The 24795-nt window shown below is 42.5% G+C and overlaps 1 protein-coding gene across 4 annotated transcripts in view; it reads right to left on the bottom strand.

Moving 5' to 3' along the window:
• Nucleotides 1-24795, bottom strand: part of GPR19 (G protein-coupled receptor 19) — a 37276-nt gene that overhangs the window by 10770 nt on the left and 1711 nt on the right. For all 4 annotated transcript variants that reach the window (XM_065941149.1, XM_065941158.1, XM_065941143.1 and 1 more), the window contains exon 3: nt 12206-12362. The gene's annotated coding sequence lies outside the window, so the exon portion shown is untranslated. The remainder of the gene's footprint in view (nt 1-12205; nt 12363-24795) is intronic.

The raw sequence follows: 24795 nt of genomic DNA, 5'->3' as shown, positions 1-24795 counted from the left end.
TCCCATTTTAGTATACATGCTGCTGAAGTGAGCACCAAAGTTCCATTTAAAATGTAAATGCTTCTTAAAGAGTAAATTTTAAAACACATTATCAGTAGAACAGTGGTGATATCTGAGACCCCTTCTATCTTGGAGAACTATGATCTTAGTGAAAATGAAAACAGAAGAGATGCCAAAAGCAAACACCATAAGGAACAGTCAGGATCTAGAGAGAATGAAGATGGGGTGTTATATTGTGGGAAGGGATGGGTGGAGGGTGAAAGATTGAAGCTGAAGAAGATAAACTTCACCGACTTGACAGTTTTGTGTAGGTATGGGTGGCACTGGAGAGATACTTAACCCAAAGAAGTCCAACAGAAAGGAGCCCAGGCTTCACCCACATGGAAGTTTATGTTGATCACAAGTGGCAATCCTCCCCAAACTCCCTGTAGACCTAGATGCAGGAGGAAATGTTAGGTCATACCAGCTCCTCTTTGGGGGAATGTATAAAGGACGCGATCCAGTATTTCCCATCCCAAATGCCACTTAGTAGGGATCTATGTGGAAGCTTGAATAACACTTCCTGTCTCTCTACTGTTCTCACAAAGTCTGTAGTCAGATAAAATGCGAAAGAAACCAAGGGCAATAAACTTCACCCTATGAAATGACCACTTTGTTATGACAGTAATATACACAGCAGCCCTCAATCACACGTTTATCCAGTAATTTTTATCATCTATGAGGAGCCAGGATTGGGCTAATTGCTGGAGATACAGAAGTAAACTAGAGCTCTCCTCTAGTGGGAGAAACAATATTACATAGCTAAATAAGAAAAAGTACACAATTAATAAATGCTTAGTGCCATGGAGAAAAATAAAGCAGAATGAAGGTCCAGATTGGGCAGGAAAGGGATGGCAAGTGGGTGGTTGGCTGGTTACCCAGTGGTCATTCCCAACACCTCTCCTGCCTTCCTGTCTCCAGAGGCTGACAAGGAAAAATAATCACCTCCCACCAACCCTTGCAGCTAGCGGTGGTCATATCAACATCATCTTCTCTGGTCACTGAGACAAAAGTAAGCCTCCTTGTAGGGTGCTGGGAGGCCCGTGAAAAAATCTTTCTTAATAAAAGGAAAAGGGCATGCCGGGAGTGTTCTTTCTTATGAGCCTGACTATCCCTCCCTGCCTTTGTAAACTGCCACATAATGATATCAGTGCAATTGGTGGTATCTTATGGGGTCAAGGGAAGTCCTAAGATTCTCAAAGACACCACCCAGTGCTCTGACACTGTGGAGCTGCCAGAACACCTGCCTCCAGACTACTTATTAAGTAGTCCTTGACGTCTTAAGCCCTTTTGAGTTTTCTGTTCAGTTCAGTTCAGTCACTCAGTCGTGTCTGACTCTTTGCGACCCCATGAACCGCAGCATGCCAGGCCTCCCTGTCCATCACCAACTCCTGGAGTTTACCCAAACTCATGTCCATTGAGTTGGTGATGCCACCTAACCATCTCATCCTCTGTTGTCCCCTTCTTCTCCTGCCTTTAATCTTTCCCAACATCAGGATCTTTTTAAATGAGTCAGCTCTTCACATCAGGTGGCCAAAATATTGGACTTTCAGCTTCAACATCAGTCCTTCCAATGAACACTCAGGACTGATCTCCTTTAGGATGGACTGGTTGGATCTCCTTGCAGTCCAAGCAATTCTAGTTTTCTATTTTTTGCCTCTAAATGCAGGGTCTTATTTCAGATAGTCATCAGAGAAGGATTCTCTGAAATGATACTAGAGCTAAAACCCCATTTACAGGAAGTCAGCCATGTGGAAATCAGAATGCATTCTAGGCAGAAGGAACAATGAGTCCAAAGGTCCTGGGGCAGGAACAAGCTTGTTATGTGGCTGGAGTCTATGAATGTGGAAGAAAATGGTGGTGGTGGTGGTTTACTTGCTAAGTTCTGTCCCACTCTTACAATCCCAAGGACTGTAGCCTGTCAGGCTCCTCTGTCCTTGGGATTCTCCAGACAAGAATACTGGGGTGGGTTGCCATTTCCTTCTCCAGGGGATCTTCCTGACTCAGGAATCAAACCCAGGTCTCCTGCGTTGCAGGCAGATGATTTACCAACTGAGCTATGTGCTTCACACAGCTCAAGAGAGAAAATGGTACCTGACATAATCGGAAATGTAGGCAGGGATCAGGTCACATATAGCACTGTCGGGCACAGGTGTTATTCTTATTACAGTGAAATTCATTGCGGGCTTTAAGCAATGGACGAATATGAGTATTACCTGATTTGTGTTTTAAAAATACAACTTTAGTTGCTATGTGGGTGGCTGAGAGTAGACGAGGAGAGAACAGTTAAGAGGCTCTTACAATTACCCAGGTACATGATGACCAGGGCGGTAGCAGTGTAAGTGGAAAAAGTAGATGGATATTGAAAATATATTGGATAAAGAGCCACCGAGATTTGCTGATGTGTGACAGGGTAGGGGATGGAGATGATTCCTAAATTTGAGGATCTGAGATGCAGAAAGAAAAAGTCTGAGGAACTGGAAATCAGCAATTCTATTTTGGCTGAATTAAATTCCTATTGGATATTCAAGCAGAGCTACCCAGGTAGCACCTGGACATATAAGTTTGGAGAAACGTCTCTTCAGATTCTTTGCCCATCTTTATTAATTCATTCATCATTCCATAAACATATTGTAAGATCATACAATGTGCCAGAACGTACTGTGCTAAGAACTGGATATACAGTGGCAAGCAAAACTGTGTCCCTACCCTCATGAAGGTCATAGTCTAATTAGTTGTGGAGGGGTGGAGAGAAGAGTAAGAAATAAGCACAAATAAAGACAGTAAGTTGTGGGCTTCCCTGGTGGTCCAGTGGTTAAGAATCCATCTGCCAGTGCAGGAGACATAAGAGACTCAGGTTCGATCCCTGGGTCGGGGAGATCCCCTGGAGGAGGGCACAGCAACCCACTCCAGTATTCTTACCTGAAGAATCCCATGGACAGAGGAGCCTGGCAGATTATAGTCCACAGGATTGCAGAGTCAGACATGACTAAAACAATTTAGCACGCATGCGCGGGAAGATCCCATGTGCCGCGAGGCAGCTCAGCTCGTGCACCGTAACTGCTGAGCCCACGCGCTACATGTATTGCCGCCCGCTCTCCCCAACCAGAGAAACCACTGCAAGAGAAGCCCGCGTGCCCCAACCAGAGAAACCACTGCAATGAGAAGCCCGCGTGCCCCAACCAGAGAAACCACTGCAATGAGAAGCCCGCGAACCCCAACCAGAGAGAAGCCCCCACCCTCGAAGCCTAGAGAAAGACAGCAACGAAAACCCAGCACAACCCCCCAAAAAGACAGTGAGTTGTTATAAGTTGTATGAAAGAAAAGAGCTATTGTAAGAGCTTGGCAGGAGGCCCCTTTCTTGGGCTTCAAGACTGGAGGAAGCTATGGAGACAGGAGAAGCAGGGACAGAGGCCAGGGTCCTCTACAGTAGACTCGCCAGGACTCCTGCTGCAGACAGAACACAGGCCAAGGAAATCCGGTCACCACTGGATCCCCAGCTTCCTTCCAGATCCCGAACAATGTTTCAGGCTCCTTGGGGCCTGGCCTTAGGACTGCTCTTGTGACAGGCTGTTGTTGTTAAGGTGACTCAGAATTCTTTGCCCCATCACATGGGGGCAGGGAAGACAGAAAGGAGTAAGCGGAGCCTGGAGGGGCAGAGTATTTCCAGGCACTTCCTTTCACTCTGGTGCCACAAAGGGGCTCCACATTCTCCCTCCCCACTCCCCATTATGTGCCCATCAGGTGCTCTGTGACCAAAGAGAGGTAAGGAATCATGGAGGAGAGAGGTCTGACACCCCTCTGAAGGTCACTGCTCCATGAGGTCAGTGGCTGCCCGTTGGTAAGTGCAACCTGAAGACCCCTCTGCCTGGTAAAGTGACAGGGTAAGTCACTGAGGTACTGATGTGTGTGCACTGTGCTCCTTGCTGGGACTTCTTTCCTGTCCTCTGCTGAGAATGAACCCAGGCCTACGCACTGTCTTGTCTTAGAGGAGAGTTGCCTCACCAGGCCTGAGACAAGACTGCTTCCTTGGCTTTTGTTTTCTGGATGCTGGTTGGTGGCAGCGGGGGCGGGGGAGGGGGGTGGCGTGGAATTTCTGTATTTCTGTACAGGGGAGGAGGGAGATACTAGGACCTCTGAACCAAGAGTGTGGCTGTGCCCCCTGGAGTCCTGCAAAGGGGAGTCCTGGATGAGCACAAGGGATCTTTTGAGGATGATGAAAAGGTTGTGAAATTGGATTATGTGATGGTTGTACAACTCTGTAAATGTTAACAAAAATCACTGAATTGTACCCTTAAAACAGGTGAACTTTATGGCATGTAAATAAGGCAATTAAAAAGAAAAGGCAGGCCTGGGACCCTTGCCTCACTTCCTCACTGTGCTCCAGGTAAGGGACAGGTGGTGATGGAGGTTTGCAGGTAGAGAGGTGGGTCCAAGGAATGGAGTTCCCCAGCTGGAAAAGAGGCCACTGCTCCAGGTCAGGGGTGGGGTGGGTTATACTGATGCAGCAGCTTCACCAGCCTTCAAGCACACACAGCAGTTCAGGCCATAATTACATCTCTGCTATAATCAGAGGGGATGCAAGACTAGAGGGGCCACCTTTTCTTTTTGTAGTGTCTAAGAGCCCGAGTCCTAGAAAGAGGATGAGAATCCTCAGAATGTTTGTCACCAACTTTCCCATTGTCCTGGTAGGATGGAGCCTTGCCATTATTTAAAGGAAATAACATGTACAGTCCACAGGGTCACACAGAGTTGGACACAACTGACGCGACTTAGCACACACTCAGCCGACATGAATAATAGGCAGAATACCACACCCCCGCCCAAGACGTCCATACCTCCATCCCTGTGAATATGTTACACTAAATAGCAAAAGGAACTCTACATATACAATTATGGTTATGCAACTAAAAATGGAAAGATGATCTTGAATTAGCCAGGGGGGCCCAAACTAATGAACCCTTTCAGAGACAGAACTTTCTCGGCTGATGGCAGAGAGCTACAACAGAAGCTAGAGACAGATTCCAAGAGTGAGAAGGAACTGATACGCTGTTCTGGCTGAGGTGGAGGGACCCACATGCAAGAACCAGGGGGAGGCCTTGGGGAGCTACGGGTGGCCCCCAACTGACAGTCATCAAGGAAACGTGCCCTTAGTCCTACAAGGACGAGGCACAGGATTCTACCAACCACAGATAGGAGCTTGGAAGGGGAATCAGCCCTGGAGCCTCTACAAAGAGTGCTGTCCTGTCAACACCTTGAAGCCTTGTGAGACTCTAAGCGGAGAAACCAGTCAAGCCCACCCAGACTTCTAATCTGCAGAACTGTGACCTAATCAATGGCTGCGATTGTGTTGGCCAAGTTTGTGTTCGTTTGTGATGGCAGCAACAGAAACATTCAATATAGATTTGTTATAAAACCGAGTATGAACACTGAAACTCATACCAGCCATTCTATCACCTTCCACTTCCCTACCAGGATCTAGGATATCAGAAACCCCCAAACCTTAAAGAATGTAGTACTTTCTACTTCACCTTTAATGTCAGATTGTAGGCTGAAAAAAAGTTATAATTCTGATTATAAGCACTGAACAGCAAATCAAGAGACCCAGGTCTTATTTTTATATCAGTGTAAGGACCTCAAGTAAATTAATCTCCCTGAATCTGTTTCCACGTCTGCAACAAAAATGAGTTGGTCCAGATGATTTCTTTTTTTTTTTTTTAAAGGTCATGTTCGCTGTAGGAACTAACACTGATGGGCAGACATCATAATGAGCAACACACACTCATTTAGCTTATAAGCCACCACTCTCAGCTGGTGGAGAGCGCCTCCTCAAAGTGCACTTTGATGGGAGGAGAGGGAAGCTGCTAAGGGATGCTGGGGTCCAGCCCAAGGTCACTAGTCTCGTCTTCAAAGGAGAGATGAATTGTACTGAGGGGCCAGCCAAGCCCCCCTCAGGAGTTACCCTGGATGTGCCAACAATCTCCTAATGAAGACTCCTCACAAGAAGTGGTCTGGTTTAGGAAAACCTGCCACCTGCATTTGCTTCCCATCCCAGGTAACGCCAGACTTCTTGGGGAGGAGAAATACTTGCTAGAAACCTGACTGTCCTCTACCAACTTTTCACACCTCTGTTCCTAGAATGGGATCTTTCAAGTTTTGAAGAAAATAATTTGGCCACGGAGTCTGCACCTCAGTAAACTCAGTTTATTACAACAAACATTTTTTGAACAGCTGTTGTGTGCTCATTGAATTCAAGTTTGGGAGGGAAATGTTCAATTTCATTTCCATTCTCTGATTTCAGTATCAACATCTTTAGTCATGAGACTGAAATAGGAGAGATATGGGGAGGCAAAGACCAGATTCATTACACTTAAAAACAAAGAGCTGAACAGTAGATGTGATCTACAGCCTTTTGAAAAGAAGGTGAAGGATTCATTAAGAACTGAGTATAAGCACTGAATAGCGAGTTACCAAAAGCTTCTCTTTTTCCAAAGCATTTACATGCTGTCTCACATCAAGTTCACATCAACACTCTGGGTAAATTTTGATCTGCATCACTGTCCTCAATCATGGTTTTCCAAGAAAGCTACCTTCAAGCTCATGGAGAAACTAGATTTGAATGTGCAGCACATGTATTTTTTTTCATGGACAAATTATGCAACTACATATGTGGTCAGATGTGATTTAAAAATATGGTTGAACACGTATTTGCACATGTTTCACATGGTTAATAACATATCTTAGTGCCATATATTTTTAGACATTTTGTCAGCTAAAATGTTACTGCTATCACTTCTCAGTGCTTATTTTAATCCTCTCTGCATATAAGCAATGACTGACCGAAATCACCAACACCAGCAATTTTCAACTTCCTCTTCAGAGGCAGGTGTGACATTGAGTCCATACATGTGATATCCTCCTACAGACACATCCAGAATTATGTGCAACACTTGGCACTCAGACTACAGTCTTCAACCCAAGAAGTCATGTAGTCATGTAGAAAAGAATTTTAGACATCCTTAAATTTATTATCATAAGTTTTTTAAAAAATGAATAACTAGCAAACTTTGGTATTTTATTTAGCTAGAAATTATTTGCAACAGACACCCTTTGTTTGGGACATATTTTGACACTTTGGTTGAAAAGCACTGTCCTGCTATACCATAAGTGTATGTGTGAAATCCCAATTCCTGAAGGCAAAAGGTTTACAGAACCAGGGAAAAAGTAATAAGAGAGAAACACATTCTCCACACTGGGCAATGGTGGGATAAGATAAACCTGTGACAAAAGTCCACTAATGAGCATTTTTCTGGAAGCAACTAATTTCCTACCTATGCTCTTTAAAGCCACTGACATCCCAGGCAGGTTTCATAGCCTGTATCTGAATTCAAAGGTGTATTTCTTTTTTGACATGTAGAAGAAAATACTCTAAACACACTTAAAATATGAAGAGGCTATGTTATCTCAACCACCATGCATGGTTCAAAGCACAGGCTCTTAGACTAGTGGTCCAGAGGTCATTTTGCCTCCCAGGGGACATTTGGCAATACTGGGACACTCTTGATTTTCACAACTCAGGGAGGAAAGTGTTGATATCTCATAGGTAGAGGCCAGGGATGCTGCTAAACATACTACAATAAAGAGGACAAGTGCTCCATTCCCAACACAGAACTGTCTGAACCAAGATGCCAATAGTGCTGAGGCTGAAAAAGCTTGCTCTCAAGCCAACCTGCCTGGGTTTCAAATCTCCTGTTACTTGTGTAAGTTATTGAACATCTATGTGCTTATTGTCTTTACCTGTAAAATTAGAATAATAACAGTCTCCACCATATTGATTTGTTGTGAGAAAAAAATGACACAAAAAGGAGCTAAGAGCAATGTCCTGAACAAAGCCAGAGCTTAACCGAAGTTTACTTTTGTTATCACTATATGCATTGAAAAAGACTGAGAAGAAAAACACCAAAATTTTAAAATAAGTTGCTTCTAGGTGGCCAGACCACAAATGATTTTTATTTTCATTATTCTTTTGTCTTTATATTTTCCAAATTTTCTATAATTGTATTTGTTATTACTCTAACATCCAAAAATATTTTTAAAAGAATATAGAGGGAAGAATCTTCCTTTTGGACATACTGGAACCAGAAAGACCTGGATTCAGATGCTGGTTTTATTTGCTGTGGGTGGCTTTGGGCAGATTAGTTACCCTGAGCTCCAGTTTCCTGATCAGAAATTGGGTCTAGTAACGCCTATCAGAGAGCGTCCATCAAGATTAAACATGACAGTCATTCAGTGCCTTGGAAATATGCTGAATGACAGGCTCCAAGAAATGAGCACTTTCCAAGTTTGGCCCAGGAAAAATGAGGCTACAAACAGGGAAATATATTCATGATGGTGATTGCCCTTTTGGTTTTTAAACTGTCCTCTCATCTCAACCCACTGTTTGTCTGGACTCAGAGAAGAAATTGCACCCACACTCTGATCCTTGTCTCTATTCCTTCTACCTCCCCATATACACATCCTAGGAAAGGATCTGATAATCTGGTGGGCAGGGCAGACTAGCAGCCAGAAGTGACTGTGAGTGAAAGGCAGGACCCAGGTATCACTTTCACAAGCTCCACGCACCCTCGCTGTTCCTCTTCGTATTTCTTCTTTCATCCCCAGCCTCCAAGCTGAAAGTGTTCTTAGCAAGGTCTCTCCTCCAGGGGAGCCTCTCCACTTTCCCTCTGTCTTCTCCTGTTCAGCTGGTTGAGAGGACTGTCCCCTTTTAGATTTGAGAGTGATGAGTGGAAACCCAAAGAGGCTTCTAGACCCAACCCTCTTGTGTGCACAGCCCTGCTCATCTGAGGAGGCCAGCAAGCGTGCAGTTGGCAAGCAGCCCCGGCCCAGCTGTACAGTGTTTCCAGCAGGGCTGCTTCTTTTCCACAACTCATTCACTCCAGGTCACACTGAAGGCTGGGAGGATGCGTAGACAGGATTAAAGGACACACGGTGAAAGAAAAAAAGAAAGTGAAGTCGCTCAGTCGTGTCCGCCTCTTTGTGACCCCATGGACTGTAGCCTACTAGGCTACTCTGTCCATGGGATTGTCCAGGCAAGAGTACTGGAGTGGGTTGCCATTTCCTTCTCCAGAGGATCTTCCCGAACCAGGGATTGAACCCGGGTCTCCTGCATTGTAGGCAGACACTTTACCGTCTGAACCACACCTTATCCACAAACCCTACTCTTAATGTTCTTAATGACCCTTAATCAGATGGAAAAAGAATTGCTGTTTAGTCTTAAGTCATGTCTGACTCTTTTGCAACCCCATGGACTGTAGCCTGCCAGGCTCCTCTGTCCATGGGATTTCCCAGGCAAGAATACTGGCATGGGTTGCATTTCCTTCTCCAGGGGATCTTCCCAACCCAGGGATTGAACTTACAGCTTCTGCATTGGCAGGTGGATTCTTTGCCACTGAGCCACCAGGGAAGCCAGGGAAAAGAACAGAATGGGTTATATTTGTGTTTGCTATTAGGAGGGGTGACTATTTTAAGCCTAGTTATTAACCTGATAACTTAAATTCAAATCCCAAGCAAACTTTAAAGATGCCCCAAGACAATCTCTTGTACTCAGGTCCTAATCACCACGGTATGGAAACGGCAGTCTGGCTCAATCAATTCTGACTCTGAAGATCCCATGGTTCTCCAGGGAGGAGTCCTGTAGGCCAGTGGGATAGGATCTTGGTGCAATGTCCCAGGGAGTGTGAGGGATGGTTGGTTAGGATAGGACAGCCTGGGGCAGGAACTGACCTTCTCAAGACATTCTCTCTCGGCCCAAGGTGAACTATCTCAACACTGGGAGATGATGCCAGGCCAAAAAACATCAGAGGAAAATGAGACTGTTCAGGGTGCCTCCATGTAGATGTAGATACAAATATCAGGAGAACTTCATTCTAAATGTTAAATAAAAATGTCAGGGGGGTTGGTAATCCCCAGGAAAAAAAATTATGGATCTTTCTTGAACTCTAGTCTGCTCCTGGGTTGGTCTGACTAGCATATGTAAATTTCAGACATAACTTTGACTGTTGCCAAGTTCTCTCCTACTACACTTTAACCTCCTCAATATTGTTCCCCATAAAAGCATGCAAAACAAAATAGATATGGGCCCCCAGAATGCTGTCAGAGTCTTCAGTCTTCCCATTCTCATTCACAAGATGATATCATAAACAGGCCAGGGGCTAAGTGCTAGAAATCCAGAGATGGAAGAAGTGGGTCCCTTCTGTCCAGAAGCTGACTTCAGATGACTACAATAGTGTTAAGTGTACTTGTTCCAGGGAAATGTAGATTTCAGCAAGGATCAAAGGCTTAATCTAAGAACTAAAGTTCAATAAAGTTCAAGGTGTTAGGGAGATACCCTCCTCTCAAAGTGTTTTTCAGTGAAAGCCTCAAGGGAAACACCTTATACCATGAGGAATTTCACAAATTTTGATTTCTTACCCCCTTTTTCTTTCTCCCTGTTATCTTTGACCCACCCAGTAATTTCTCTAAGTTTTCCCACAGCATGTAAGAATGAGATGTCATCTTTTCTTGTCAGGGGCCAGAAGGGAAACAACACAGACCAAGAGGAAGTAAACCTTATATTTCAAATATTTTCAGAAGTTAAAAAATCCCTTTTTCCCATAAAACCTGAGATAATTTGCAAAAGAGAGGTCTATTCCCTGTTTTAAAGTATGATAATGTTATTTTAAAGCAATAAATCTAGTCAGTTTGATAAAGCATAGTTTGTGTTTATAATTTTAGAAGTTTTTAATCTATTTATTTTATTCTGAAAACCAGGTAAGTACTGTTAAAGATAATATGGTTAGGCTGGTCTTGTTACTAGGTCCTGAGGATGGAAGAATGTTTCTGGGTTGATTAAAAAAAAAAATCAACCATGAAGTAATTTTAGATTTCTTTTTTTCCTTTAGACATCATTTGGTCACCATAGCAACACAGTGTTTTACTACCAGATATCTATACAGCACAAGGGGAAGAGAAGAACAGGCAATTACTTACTGAGTTATTTGGGGGTACAGAATGTGACTAGTGGGATAATTCAAAATTAAATACAGACTTCACTGGGGATCTGTTTTAGCCAGGGAAAACGATTCCATGTTCTAGTAGTGTCAGCTGAACAAAATTTATAACCAAATCAACTGTTGACATCATCTGAAATAATGGAAGCAGGGAAGCAACACAGTTCAGTGGTTAAGAGCATGGACTCTGATGTCAAGTGTTTTCAGTCCAAACCCTGTTTCTCCTATTTGATTGCTGTGTGACCTTGGGAAAGTTCCTTAACTTCTCTGTGCCTTAGTTTCTTCATCTCAAAATGTGGGTACTAATAATAACTCCCACAGAAGGTTATTATACAGATTAAATAACCGAGTGTGCTTAGAATGATGCCTTACACATAGCAAGAACTTTATAAGTATTTGTTAAATAAAGACAAAATAAAATGTAAATTTGCTAGTTCCTCTCTTTGTGCTGAGTAGAAATAACCAAAGGGATCAAGATTTGAGTGCATGGCAGATTCTTTTAGCCTATAACTCTGGAAGATTCCTTTGAGAACTTCCTGGGAGCCTTCTTGGTAGCTATTCTGAAAGATAGGAGATTTGGTGGACAGCCTACCATCCCTAACAGAGAGCTGAAAACAATCACAAGCACTCCTAGTATCAGGGACATCAGAAGGAAGATGATCACACAGCACAAAGAAACAGCATGCTAGCCCACTCAGACTCCCTCAGCCACAGCCAATAACCTTTGGGAACATGGACACAGAATAAGCAGCTGAAAAAGGATGAAACAGGATTTGATTGTAGTGACATATGAAATCTGGCTGGTGTCAGTAATATTATTTTCTCCCTCTTTCCAGGATTCAAAGGAAAAAAAAAATCTGTTTCAGCAATGAGTGCTTTGTTTTATTCATTATCACTGTATATAATGTCCATCTCATTTTTCTTCAACAGGCAGTTACTGTGGTGAATTATGCATTTTATAGAACTACCTAGGCATCTTTTCTGGATCTGTGACAAATCAAAAGCCCCTAACCAGCATGTAAGCGAAGACAAAATCTCCAAATGGCCTGGCAAACAGAAGGTATCATATCCTCTGAGCCAAATTTCAGCCACGAAACCGCGGGGTCTCTAGCACATACCTTCATCTGGACTTGATTTCAGAGACGGTCTCCTTGGGTCTTCGTGGTCAGGATCAGCCCTTGCAGAGGAGTTTGGAGGATGCCATAAACCACCACAGAAGCTTGGGAACACAGTCATATCTGTCCTCTGCCTTCCCCTTGGCTCACAGCCTGCTTCCTGGTGGGAAGACAAGATGACGCTGTGCAGGGGTGACTGTTAAACCATCTTCCCGCCCCCAGCCCCACTCTCCCGGCGCCCCTCCCTTCTCCTTTCCTGGGCTCTGGAATGTGTCACATGGGAAATGGATCATGTGGCTCACGAGGAGAATGTGGCCAGCTTCTCTCCCTTCCCCCTCACTTTTCCTTTCAGGAGCACAGAGGCAGAAATCTCCGACCTGATTGGCTCTGACCAAAAATCTCCATATGAAAAGGGGAAGATTCAACCATCCAAACCTCTAGTCTTCGCCACTTTCTTTTTTATTTCTCATTTGAACATTTTACCCTGGACACGCAGAATTGCCTGGACGGGAAGGAAAGGATGCCTTCTCCCCAGGCCCTCCCTTTCTTTCTTGTCATCCATACCCTAAGTTGGAAAGGTGTTCCCTAAGCTCGCTCCAGAGCCCCCTTGGCACATCTGACAAAAATCAAGTGTTCAGCACCACGGACAGCATTATACCCCCTCAGCAGTGCTCATTCGTCTACTTCACCCTCGGGTAAATACAACTATTTTAAAAATATTTCCCTGAGGTTTTGTGCCTAAATATACACCTGGCCATATATAAGTAGGACTCCAACTTCCCCTACTGTCAACTTACTTTTATAAACACAAATATAATTTTTACATATCCTCAAATGTCTACCTTCCCACCCCCATCCCACCACCCATCCACACTCTTTAAATATGCTCCATGTTTTGGGGGTGGAGAGGAAATTCTCCTTATACAGTTTATCATATGCCCATATATCTATGCTCACAGGCACAAGCACAGAAATATGTAGGTTTCTTGACTGTGTATGTTCAGATGTCCTTAGCCCTGTCCCTAGGCCTCAGGCAGGGCTGAGTTAAGAGGCAGAGAGCGAGTCTGGTAGGAGCTGTTTTGTGCAGGGTCTTTCCTGCTTTGCTGACGTCCTGGTTGCCATGGTGCTAGGCAACTGCTGAAGGGGATGACTGCGTTCAGAACCAGTCACCATGGGACCCTGCTGACTAAAGAAAGGAAGAGGGAACAGAACTGAATTGCAGAGGAGGACTTTCAATTAGCATTTTCAGAGCCAAATTTACCTAATGGGCCGCTTCTTTACTGAATTGTTACTGACCCTAAATCTTGAAAGGATTCTAGGAATTAGTATGGACACTGTGATGGTAACTCCTTCCATCCTTCACTGCTTCTTTCCTTAAAAATGTATTTAGGTGCAACAGAATGAAAATGCCAGCTTCACAGAACGACCGTCGAGTGCCATCAGAAAGCGGGGTTGGGGTGGGGGGGTGGAGGGGGTGGAGGGGTGGAAGAACACAGGAAACATACTTCTCAGGTTGCGGCTTCTGACTTTTATGAGGCCGTTCATCTAGATCTAACAGTCTTAAGTGGGAGATACACTAGACCTACACCTGAACTAGGAACAATTGTGCATGCATTATGAATTTACAGGAGAAAAGATAAATATTGTTAATTGTGACTTGTTGGATTATTTTAAATAAAAATAAATTTGAATGAAAAGGTCAATCCCTTGCATAACATTTGGACTATCCCAAGTTAGGAACTGAATCTATACATTTGTCTCTTTAGGTATACATATAACCTGTTTGTTTCTAACTCAGAATTCTAAGCATGGCAATTCTGAATATTGTATTTCTTTGGGGGGGTTCAGGTAGAAATACTGACTTTCAATGTGCAGTAAGGCAAATTCTGTTAAGAGGTAGCATAGAGGAGCCCCAGTGTAATTTCATGATCTGAAGCTCTTTCCTGGCCTAATGTCCATAGCTTAAGACATGTTTACTTCTTTTATTCTAGGATAAGAATCAAGTTAATTTAGTTTTTCTATGTAAGGCTCAGAGAAATTCAACTCTGTTAATTCGAACACTGGCCCCTTTCAGAAAATTAATTTATCAGGAAAGCTGGACATGTGTTTGAAGATATTCTTAAGAGAGTCAGTCAGATGGTAACTTAATATCATCTCTCTTCTCTTAGTGAATAATAAGAATAATAATAACAGCAATGACAACAGAACCAGCTAATTATTTATCATGAGCCATGATTTCATTTTATCCTCCTGTCCAACCAGAGAAAAACTTAACTGTATTTTTCTCATTTATTTAATAGACTCCTTGGAGGTTTAGCCTGACTTGGTAAAAGAAATTATTGTATTTTAAATAAAACATTCACCACACTGGTAAAAAAAATATTGGGAGTGGGGTGATGTATTATGTTTCTCAGCAAATTATGGTGGCTCAGACGGTAAAGATTCCGCCTGGAGTGCAGGAGACCTGGGTTGCATCCCTGGGTCAAGAAGATCCCCTGGAAGAAGGCATGGCAACCCACTCCAGTATTCTTGCCTGGAGAATCCCCATGGACAGAGGAGCCTGGCAGGCTACAATCCATGGAGTGGCAAAGAGTTGGACACGACTGAGCACATTCAACCATAAGACAGGTACTGTTATTAACATTCCTGTTTTACAGACAAGGAAACTTAGGGAGGAGAAGTAATATGCCCACAACCACACCACTAGTTAGTATAGGAGCTAGGACTTGGGACTGTTTAGTCTAACTCCAGAGCAGGTACACTATACTATACTATTCTATATCATAAATAATGGATTCATTTAAAGTAACATCAATTTAATGTGACTGATGTGATTCAGTACTATAGGCCTTTGACAGAAGAAATCAGAAAGACTGCTTTAAATCATTTGAGAGCAAAAAAGATCAAATTATTCATTCTTTTTAGAATGACTGCACATGTACATCATAGCTTAATGATAAAATAATAAAAACAATTTCATAAGGAATAATAATCTGAAATATTATTAATAATAACTATAAAATGCTATGTAATATATGAATTATGTTAAAATGTTATATTTATAATCATCAAACTTATTCCCAGCATTTTTGAAGAAAGTAGACAGTTGTCTTCCCTCCAACCCATAAAATCCCATAATATTTGTGTAACTGGGGTCATATTTTGAAAATAATTTATGTGATTTTTTTTTTTCCTCTGCCTGCCTGGGGAATCAATTGCCTTGGGGACAGGGAATGTGGCACTCTTTGGAGTTACCAAAGTGATGGGAAAAAAAGAAGGAATAAATATTCAGCTTCCAAAATTTAAAACAGGAGTGTACAGCAAGACAATAGGCTTGAAATCCAAGCTACTGTTTTGAAAGCCATTCTCAAATTTCTTTGTCTGTCATCAAACAAATATGGAAGACTTTGCTCAGATTGTCTGGTACCATAGAGCAGGCCTTCAGGCTGGGGCAGGCAAAAATTTTCCAAAGGGTCCCGAAGTCTGTAGCCAGTTCTATGGGAATTAATTTTTAGATCCTTAACTTCCACAAACCGATCTTCCTGTGAACTGGTGCAGTCGAAATATCATGCTGCTTCTTGATTCCCATCTAGAAATTTTTCTTCCCTTTTACCACAGACTGGTGAACCTCTCACCCACCTCTACCTCAAATCCTACCACAGTCAATTGCCTGGGAGCCAAGCAAAAGAAACAACTGGAAACATTGAGGATGCTATTGAGATATTAGTGAACTTTAAAACTGAGTTAACACATCCTTTAAAAAAAAAAAAAGCTTTCCAACTGCTTTAAACAAAGCTGATACCAATGGTATTTTTCAGAGAACTAGAACAAATAATTTCACAATTTGTATGGAAATACAAAAAACCTCGAATAGCCAAAGCAATCTTGAGAAAGAAGAATGCAACTGGAGGAATCAACCTGCCAGGCTTCAGCCTCTACTACAAAGCCACAGTCATCAAGACAGTATGGTACTGGCACAAAGAGAGAAATATAGATCAATGGAACAAAATAGAAAGCCCAGGATAAATCCACGCACCTATGGACACCTTATCTTTGACAAAGGAGGCAAGAACATACAATGGAGAAAAGACAATCTCTTTAACAAGTGGGGCTGAGAAAACTGGTCAACCACTTGTAAAAGAATGAAACTAGAACACTTTCTAACGCTATAAAATAAACTAAAAATGGATTAAAGATCTAAATGTAAGACCAGAAACTATAAAACTCCTAGAGGAGAACATAGGCAAAACACTCTCTGACATAAACCACAGCAGGATCCTCTATGACCTACCTCCCAGAATACTGGAAATAAAAACAAGGATAAACAAATGGTACCTAATTAAAATTAAAAGCTTCTGCACAACAAAGGAAACTATAAGCAAAGTGAAAGGACAACTTTCAGAATGGGAGAATATAATAGCAAATGAAGCAACAGACAAAGAATTAATCTCAAAAATAAACAAGCAACTCCTGCAGCTCAATTCCAGAAAAATAAAAGACCCAATCAAAAAGTGGGCCAAAGAACTAAACAGACATTTCTCCAAAGAAGACATACAGATGGCTAACAAACATATGAAAAGATGCTCAATATCACTCATTATCAGAGAAATGCAAATCAAAACCACAGTGAGGTACCATTACACGCCAGTCAGAATGACTGCTATCCAAAAGTCTACAAGCAATAAATGCTGGAGAGGGTGTGGAGAAAAGGGAACCCTCTTACACTGTTGGTGGGAATGCAAACTAGTACAGTCACTCTGGAGAACAGTGTGGAGATTCCTTAAAAAATTGGAAATAGACATGCCATATGACCCAGCAATCCCACTGCTGGGCATACTGAAGAAACCAGAATTGAAAGAGACACGTGTACCCCAATGTTCTTCACAGCACTGTTTATAATAGCCAGGACATGGAGGCAACCTAGATGCCCATCAGCAGATGAATGGATAAGAAAGCTGTGGTATACATACACAATGGAATATTACTCAGCCATTAAAAAGAATACCTTTGAATCAGTACTAATGAGGTGGATGAAATTGGAGCCTATTATACAGAGTGAAGTAAGCCAGAAAGAAAAACACCAATACAGTATAGTAATGCATATATACAGAATTTAGAAAGATGGTAACGATAACCCTGTATGCGAGATAGCAAGAGAGACAATGTACTGAACAGTCTTTTGGACTCTGTGGGAGAGGGCGAGGGTGGGATGATATGGGAGAATGGCATTGAAACATTTACATTATCATATGTGAAATGAATCGCCAGTCCAGGTTCGATGCAAGATACAGGATGCTCGGGGCTGGTGCACTGGGATGACCCAGAGGGATGGGACGGGGAGGGAGGTGGGAGGGGGGTTCAGGATGGGGAACACATGTACACCCATGGCGGATTCATGTCAATGTATGGCAAAACCAATACAATGTTGTAAAGTAAAATAAATAAATAACTTAAATTAAAAAAAAAATAAACAAAGCTGAAAGCAAACCACTATCCAATTGTCCACTGAGAGATTCATTAAAACAGTTCTCTTAAAGAAAACTCTATTTACAAAAGAATGCCAGCTAATAAATGCAGAATATAATAGTTAGAACACCATTTTTGCAGGCCCCAGTGTAAGAAATGATTCAGGCAAGGACCACAACAGATATTCAAACTATGAGATGAAAAGTTGTTGGGAACAGGTTGTTTGTAGATTATTTACAAACTTTCAATGGCGAGACTGGGAGAGGGGGTCATCATCTTAACCAAGTGACCAAATTTAGCATCACTAACAATGGTGGGCCACCGTCCATAGGGTAGCAAAGAGTCAGGCATGACTGAGCACACATACAACAATGGGACAACCTGAAATTAGTGTCTAACATAAAGCAATGTAACCTGCTCAACATTACTCATGAAGTATTCTTTCCAAAAAACATTTATCTGAATATAATCAAACCTCTATACAGTGTGCCTCTCGGGGAGGGGAGTGGGGTGGGGGAAGCAGTGGTTGGAGAAACAAATCAAAGACATTATAAGAAAAAAATCAACCAAATTGAGAACATAGAATATTCTGCAAAAGAACTAGTCTGGACTTATCAGAAGGTCATTGTTTTAAAATAAGAAGGGTGAGCTGTGACAGATTAAAGAGACTAAAGAAAACCAATTGCAAAGCACGTAATTTGATGAAATGCTGACTGAGGAGGGAGAGTTAGTATAAAATAGCTCTAAAATATTTTGGGGACAATTGGGGAAATTTGTCTTGTGATTTGTATTAGATGGTGTCAGGAAATCATTATTTCTATTAGATGTGAGAAAGGAATTGTAGTTAATGGGTGGATTTTCTTACACTTAGAGGAGATGTTGAAGAATTAAGGATGAAAGGTCAAGATGAATTCAAGTTACCCACATGTGGTTAAACAAGAAAAAATACGTACATACATAATCAGAAAAGGAAAGTAACAACTGGCGAATCTAGGTGAAGAGTGTGTGGGTGTTTACTGTACTGTACTTTCAACTCTGTTGTCTGAATGAAAATGGAAAGTAATAAATTCTGCTCTGTGGTGGACAAGGACATGCCACACAGTAAGAGTCTCTCCGTCTAGATCTCAGGTTCAGAGAGAAAGAGATAAAGGAGAATAAAGCAGCCAGTCACTGAACCTGACTCCTTCTAGACCTAAGAAGGATATGAGCGTATTCATTTTCTCTTGGTGACTCTTTCAAATTTTTGGAAACAATGGCTTCAAACAACAAAAATCTACTGTCTTAAGGTATTGTAGGTCAGAAATTCAACATGGGTCTTAGGGCTCAGATTATGGCGACAGCAGGGCCGTGTTCTCTTCTGGAGGCTACAGAAAAGAGAATCTATTTCCATGCTGCCTACATCCTTTGGCTCGTAACTCCCTTACTCCATCTTTGAAACCAACCATCTTGTATCTCTTTAACCATTACTTCACAGTCATAAAGTAATGGTGAGTAACTTTAACCATTCCAGAGTCACTCCCTGTGACTCTGACCTCAGACTGGAAAGTCACTAGATTGGATCATCGAGATAATCCAGGATAATCTCCCCTCTCAAGGCCTTAACTTAGTCATATCTACAAAGTCCCTTTAACCCTGGAAGGTAACATATTCACAGGATCTGAGTATTGGTTGAATATCTATAGGTGTCCTAACTCTGGGTACCACAGTAAGTTACCTCCAGGTTGAGAGGAGCACTCAGGGCAAGAGATCTCTGCTTTTGCTCCCCTCTGGAGACAGCTGCCAAGGCCCCTCACACCTCATTCTGAACTTTGCATGGCCATTTGGGCCAATGGCAAATTTTCTACAGCGTACACATGCACACAGAGCAGCTGACCATCCCAAGAGTTTCCTGTTCCTTTGAAGCATGGATGTTAAACGAACAGCCACGGGACCTGCTGTGGTCAGGTGAGGTGACTCGATAGCAAAAGCCAAGGAGAAGCAGAGTCGCTAAGGGGGAGAGGCTGTTCCTCCCTAGGAGATTTGCCTGAAGCCAAAAATGGGCCATGAATTCATGAGATCCAGGCTTCAGCATCACAGGCCAGCAGGTTCCCCAGTGATCAGGCCAGCAAGGGGCATCATGCAAAAACCCTGCCAGTGCACACACTAGGTCCAGAATGAAGCCTACTCGAGTCCACAAGGATGTATCTATTACCCCTGCCCACCCTTCATACACATGGACGTTATTGTCAGAGAAGATGTCAGGACCTCCTTGGGAAACATTATGAAACAGGACACATTTTTATTCAAAGGAGACTTATGCTACTTAAAGGAACCACTTAAATGACGAAATTGATTGAACTATATTTGAGACTGAACTGGACACTTAGTTGGTTTTTCTGTAATCGAACAGTTGGGATGACTTTAAAATATGACCACAAATTCTTTGATATGCCTCCCTTCAAATGGTGACATCTAATAATATTTCTCTTGAACATGGGCCATCCTTACAACCTGTTTCCAGTTAAAATGATGTGGTAGAAGTGATTCTCTGTAATTTCTGTGGCTAGATCATCACAAGGACAGTTTCTGCCTGGCTCTCTCCCTCTTGGATGACTCATTCTTGGGGAAGCCAACCACCATGTCATAAGGACACTAATGCTGTACTGTAAAGAGGTCCATGCATGGAAAACTGAGGCCTCTCACCAACCAGTGCCAACTACCAACAGGACAGGGAGCCACCCCGATATCAGATCCTCCAGCCCGAGTCAAGCGACTGTAGTCCAGACGACATCTTTTGTTGTTGTTGTTCTGCTGGGTCTTCACTGCTGCATGTGGGCTTTCCCTAGTTGCAGCAAGGGAGGGCTAATTTCCAGTTGTAGTGCATTGCGATGGCTTCTCTTATGCAGAGCACAGACTCTAGGGTGTGCATACTTCAGTAGTTAACGGCATATAGGCTTAGTTACTCTACGTTGCGGTGGAGAAGGAAATGGCAACCCACTCCAGTATTCTTGCCTGGAGAATCCCACAGATGGAGGAGCCTGGTAGGCTGCAGTCCATGGGGTCACAAAGAGTCAGACATGACTGAGTGACTTCACTTCACTCACTTCATACTTTCTCACTGGAGAAGGAAATGGCAACCCACTCCAGTATCCTTGCCTGGAGAATCCCATGGACAGAAGAGCCTGGCTGGCCATGGTCCATGGGGTCACAGAGAGTCAGACATGACTGAAGTGACTAAGCACGCACACACTCTATGTTGTGGAATCTTCCTGGACCAGGGATTGAACTCATGTCCCCTGCATTGGCAGGTGGATTCTTATCCACTGTACCACTAAGGAAGTCACAGACAACATCCTGACTGCAACTTTGTGAGATCCCAGGCCAGAACTACCTGGTTAAGCTGCTCCCAAATTCTTCACCCACAAAAATGATAAGATAATGCTTATTATTAAGTTCCTAAGTTTGGGGGAATTTTGTTATGCAATAATAGATAACACACCCACATGAAAGCTCTAGAAAACAATGAAGAGAACTACTTTTTCTTGGCATATTTGAGCAGTAGTGAGTTAAAAAGTGTCCCTGCTGCATTTGTGTGTGTTCCTGTTGTGGAAAATTATGGTTTTATTAATCCAAGGGCAGGAGGAAAGGGAGAACACAACTAGCCACATTAGAGAGCTATCTAAGGGGAAATAAGAAAGCCACTGGGGTGGAGGTGGATTTATTATAAAGATTCTGAAGAAGAACTGCAGGGAACTCAAGAACAGGAAGGGGTAGTGACACCAAAGATGGGACTAAAGTAAGGGACAGAAAGCTGTCAGAGCTGAGATAGCCACCGACTCCATCTCTTTCTCTCTTGAGGCTACAAGACCTATTCTCTCCCATTTTCTCTCTCTTAATTAACAGCATTCACCTGCTTCTCTTTTGCAATCAGCTTGGTCAGATTACTAATACACAAATGGTGGCCTCAGCTCTCTGCAAGTTACATGACCTTACAAATTCAATGCTTGTATCTAAATGAACCAGTCTCAATTAAAACAGAAATACAATATGATGCAGCAAGCCTACTTCTGGGTATACTGTTGTTGTCTAGTTGCTCAGTCATGTCTGACTCTTTGCAGCCCCATGAACTAGAACCCCCCAGGCTCATTTGTCCATGGAATTTTCCAGGCAAGAATACTGGAGTGGGCTACCATGCCCTCCTCCAGGGGATCTTTCCGACCCTGGGACCAAACCCATGTCTCCTGCGTTGGCAGAGAGATTCTTTACCACTCAATTCAGTTCAGTTCAGTCGCTCAGTCATGTCCAACTCTTTGTGACCCTATGAATCACAGCATGCCAGGCCTCCCTGTCCATCACCAACTCCTGGAGTTTACTCAAACTCATGTCCATCGAGTCAGAGATGCCATCCAGCCATCTTATCCTCTGTTGTCCCCTTCTCCTCCTGCCCCCAATCCATCCCAGTATCAGGGTCTTTTCCAATGAGTTAGCTCTTTGCGTGAGGTGGCCAAAGTACTGGAGTTTCAGCTTCAGCATCAGTCCTTCCAATGAACACCCAGGACTGATCTCCTTTAGGATGGACTAGTTGGATCTCCTTGCACCAAGGGACTCTCAGGAGTCTTCTCCAACACCACAGTTCAAAAGCATCAATTCTTTGGCACTCAGCTTTCTTCACAGTCCAACTCTCACATCCATACACGACCACTAGAAAAACCATAGCCTTGACTAGACGGACCTTTGTTGGCAAAGTCATGTCTCTGCTTTTTAATATGCTATCTAGGTTGGTCATAACTTTCCTTTCAAGGAGTAAGCGTCTTTTAATTTCATGACTGCAATCACCATCTGCAGTGATTTTGGAGCCCAGAAAAATAAAGCCTGACACTGCTTCCACTGTTTCCCCATCTATTTGCCATGAAGTGATGGGACCAGATGCCATGATCTTAGTTTTCTGAGTGTTGAGCTTTAAGCCAACTTTTTCAACTCTCCTCTTTCACTTTCATCAAGAGGCTTTTTAGTTCCTCCTCACTTTCTGCCATAAGGGTGGTGTCATCTGCATATGTGAGGTTATTGATATTTCTCCTGGCAATCTTGATTTTAGACACCTGGAAAGTCCACTTCTGGGTATATACCTAAAGGAAATAAAATCACTGTCTAGAAGAGATGTCTGCATTCCCATGTTCATGGACATATCATTCACAATAGCCAAGATATGTGGAAACAATGTGTCTGTTGACAGATGAATGAGTAAAGAAAATGTGATATACAAATACCCCCCCACACACACCCACACACACTGGAGTATTATTCAACCTTAAAAAAGAAAATCCTGCCATTTGTGACAACATGGATGAACCTTACATTAAGTGAAATAAGCCAGACACAGGAAGACAGATACTGCATGATCTCATTCATATGTGGAATCTAAAAAAGTTAAATTCATAGTAACAGTGAGTAGAATAGTGGTTACCAGGGCTTCCGGATTTCACTACAGGGAGAGATACTAGTCAAGAGTACAAAGTTTCAATTATAAGGTAAACAAGTTTTCAAGATCTTATATACATATAGCATGTTGACTATAGTTAATAACAGTATATACTTGAAATTTACTGAGAGAGATTTCAAGTGTTCTCACCACAAATACAAAAATGTTAACTATGTGAGATGGGGTATTATTTAGCTTGACTGTGGTCATCACAAGGTACATCACAATGTACATATATCACATCACATTGTATAACTTAAAGATATACAACTTTTATTTGTCAGTCATTCTTCCATAAAGCTGGGGAGAAAACATATGACCCAGTCTCTCAATATTCTGATCCAAATTCTTAGGAGGCAGTAAGTTTGACTCAGCTCAAGGACACCAAGGAGATCAAACTAGTCAATCCTAAAGGAAATCAACCCTGAATATCCATTGGAAGGACTGATGCTGAAGCTCCAATACTGTGGCCACCTGATGCAAAGAGGCGACTCATTGGAAAAAGACCCTGATGCTAGGAAAGACAAAGGGAAGGAGAAGCAGAAGGCGATGGAGGATGAGATGGTTGGATGGCATCACTGACTCAATGGATATGAGTTTAAGCAAACCCCAGGAGATAGTGAAGTACAGGGAAGCCTGGCTTGCTGTAACTCATTGGGTTGTAAAGAGTCAGACATGACTGAGTGACTAAACAACAATAACAAAGTCAGATATAAAGTGGATCAAATCAGCTGGAGGCACTGGGATGGAGCAGAGTTCTTGTACTTCTCCCTCAACACTCTCTAATAGAACTGGCAAATTTTATAAAGTGGAAGGACAAGGAAAGCGAGGAAGCAATTGACAGAGGAAATGACTGACATCTTAGTGTGTATTTTTTTTTAATTCCATGAACTCTCCACTGCCGAGTCTGCCAATAACCACAATATCCTGGCATCAATAACGGAAGTAGTATGGTGGTTTCAACTTCTGAATTACTTATATCTCTAGAAACCTACAAGAAAATACCCTTTCTCTTAGAAATTCAAATTCCTGACCCACACCTTGCCATCCCTCCCAGTACAAGTGATTGTCTACTCACTCAAAGGCTACAAAAACACACTTGATTCTCACTATTCTCATTTGAAAGTACCGACAGCACCACTTGTGTAGTCAGAGCAGTGATTCTCAACCTTGGCAGTAAAATGAGGAGCTTTAAAAAAATACTGATATCTGGGTTCCACTTCCCGAGATTCTGATTGAATTGTCACAGATAAAGCCTGAGCACTAGGACTTTCTAAAGCTCCCCAGATGATGCTAATGTGCAGGCAAGGTAAAGAATCTAGCCTAAGGTTTTCTGAATACAGATGTTACATTGAGAATGCACATTTTGGTGAGGAGATGGCAGGCATAAATGGTGGGAAGCTCAAGGCAGAAACTCTTATTTATTAAACATACACTATAAGTTATACTAGTAACTCATGCAGTTGTCAACAGTATTTTGTTTCATCTTTATAGCCATCCTATGAAGACGACACTACTGTTCTTATCTGACACATAGAAAAACCGAGGCTCAGAGAGGTCACACAGAGAGACTGTCATACCTTAGCATCAAACTCCAGGTCTGATTCTCAATTCTATACCCTTTCTGTGACACCATACTGAGAGATCACACCTCTTACAGTTGGATGAT

Source organism: Muntiacus reevesi, chromosome 1 (genome assembly GCF_963930625.1).
Source record: "Muntiacus reevesi chromosome 1, mMunRee1.1, whole genome shotgun sequence".
In the NCBI taxonomy this organism is placed as follows: Eukaryota; Metazoa; Chordata; class Mammalia; order Artiodactyla; family Cervidae; genus Muntiacus; species Muntiacus reevesi.
Note: the sequence above shows the minus strand (reverse complement) of the source record. Positions and strands in the feature narration are given on the sequence as shown.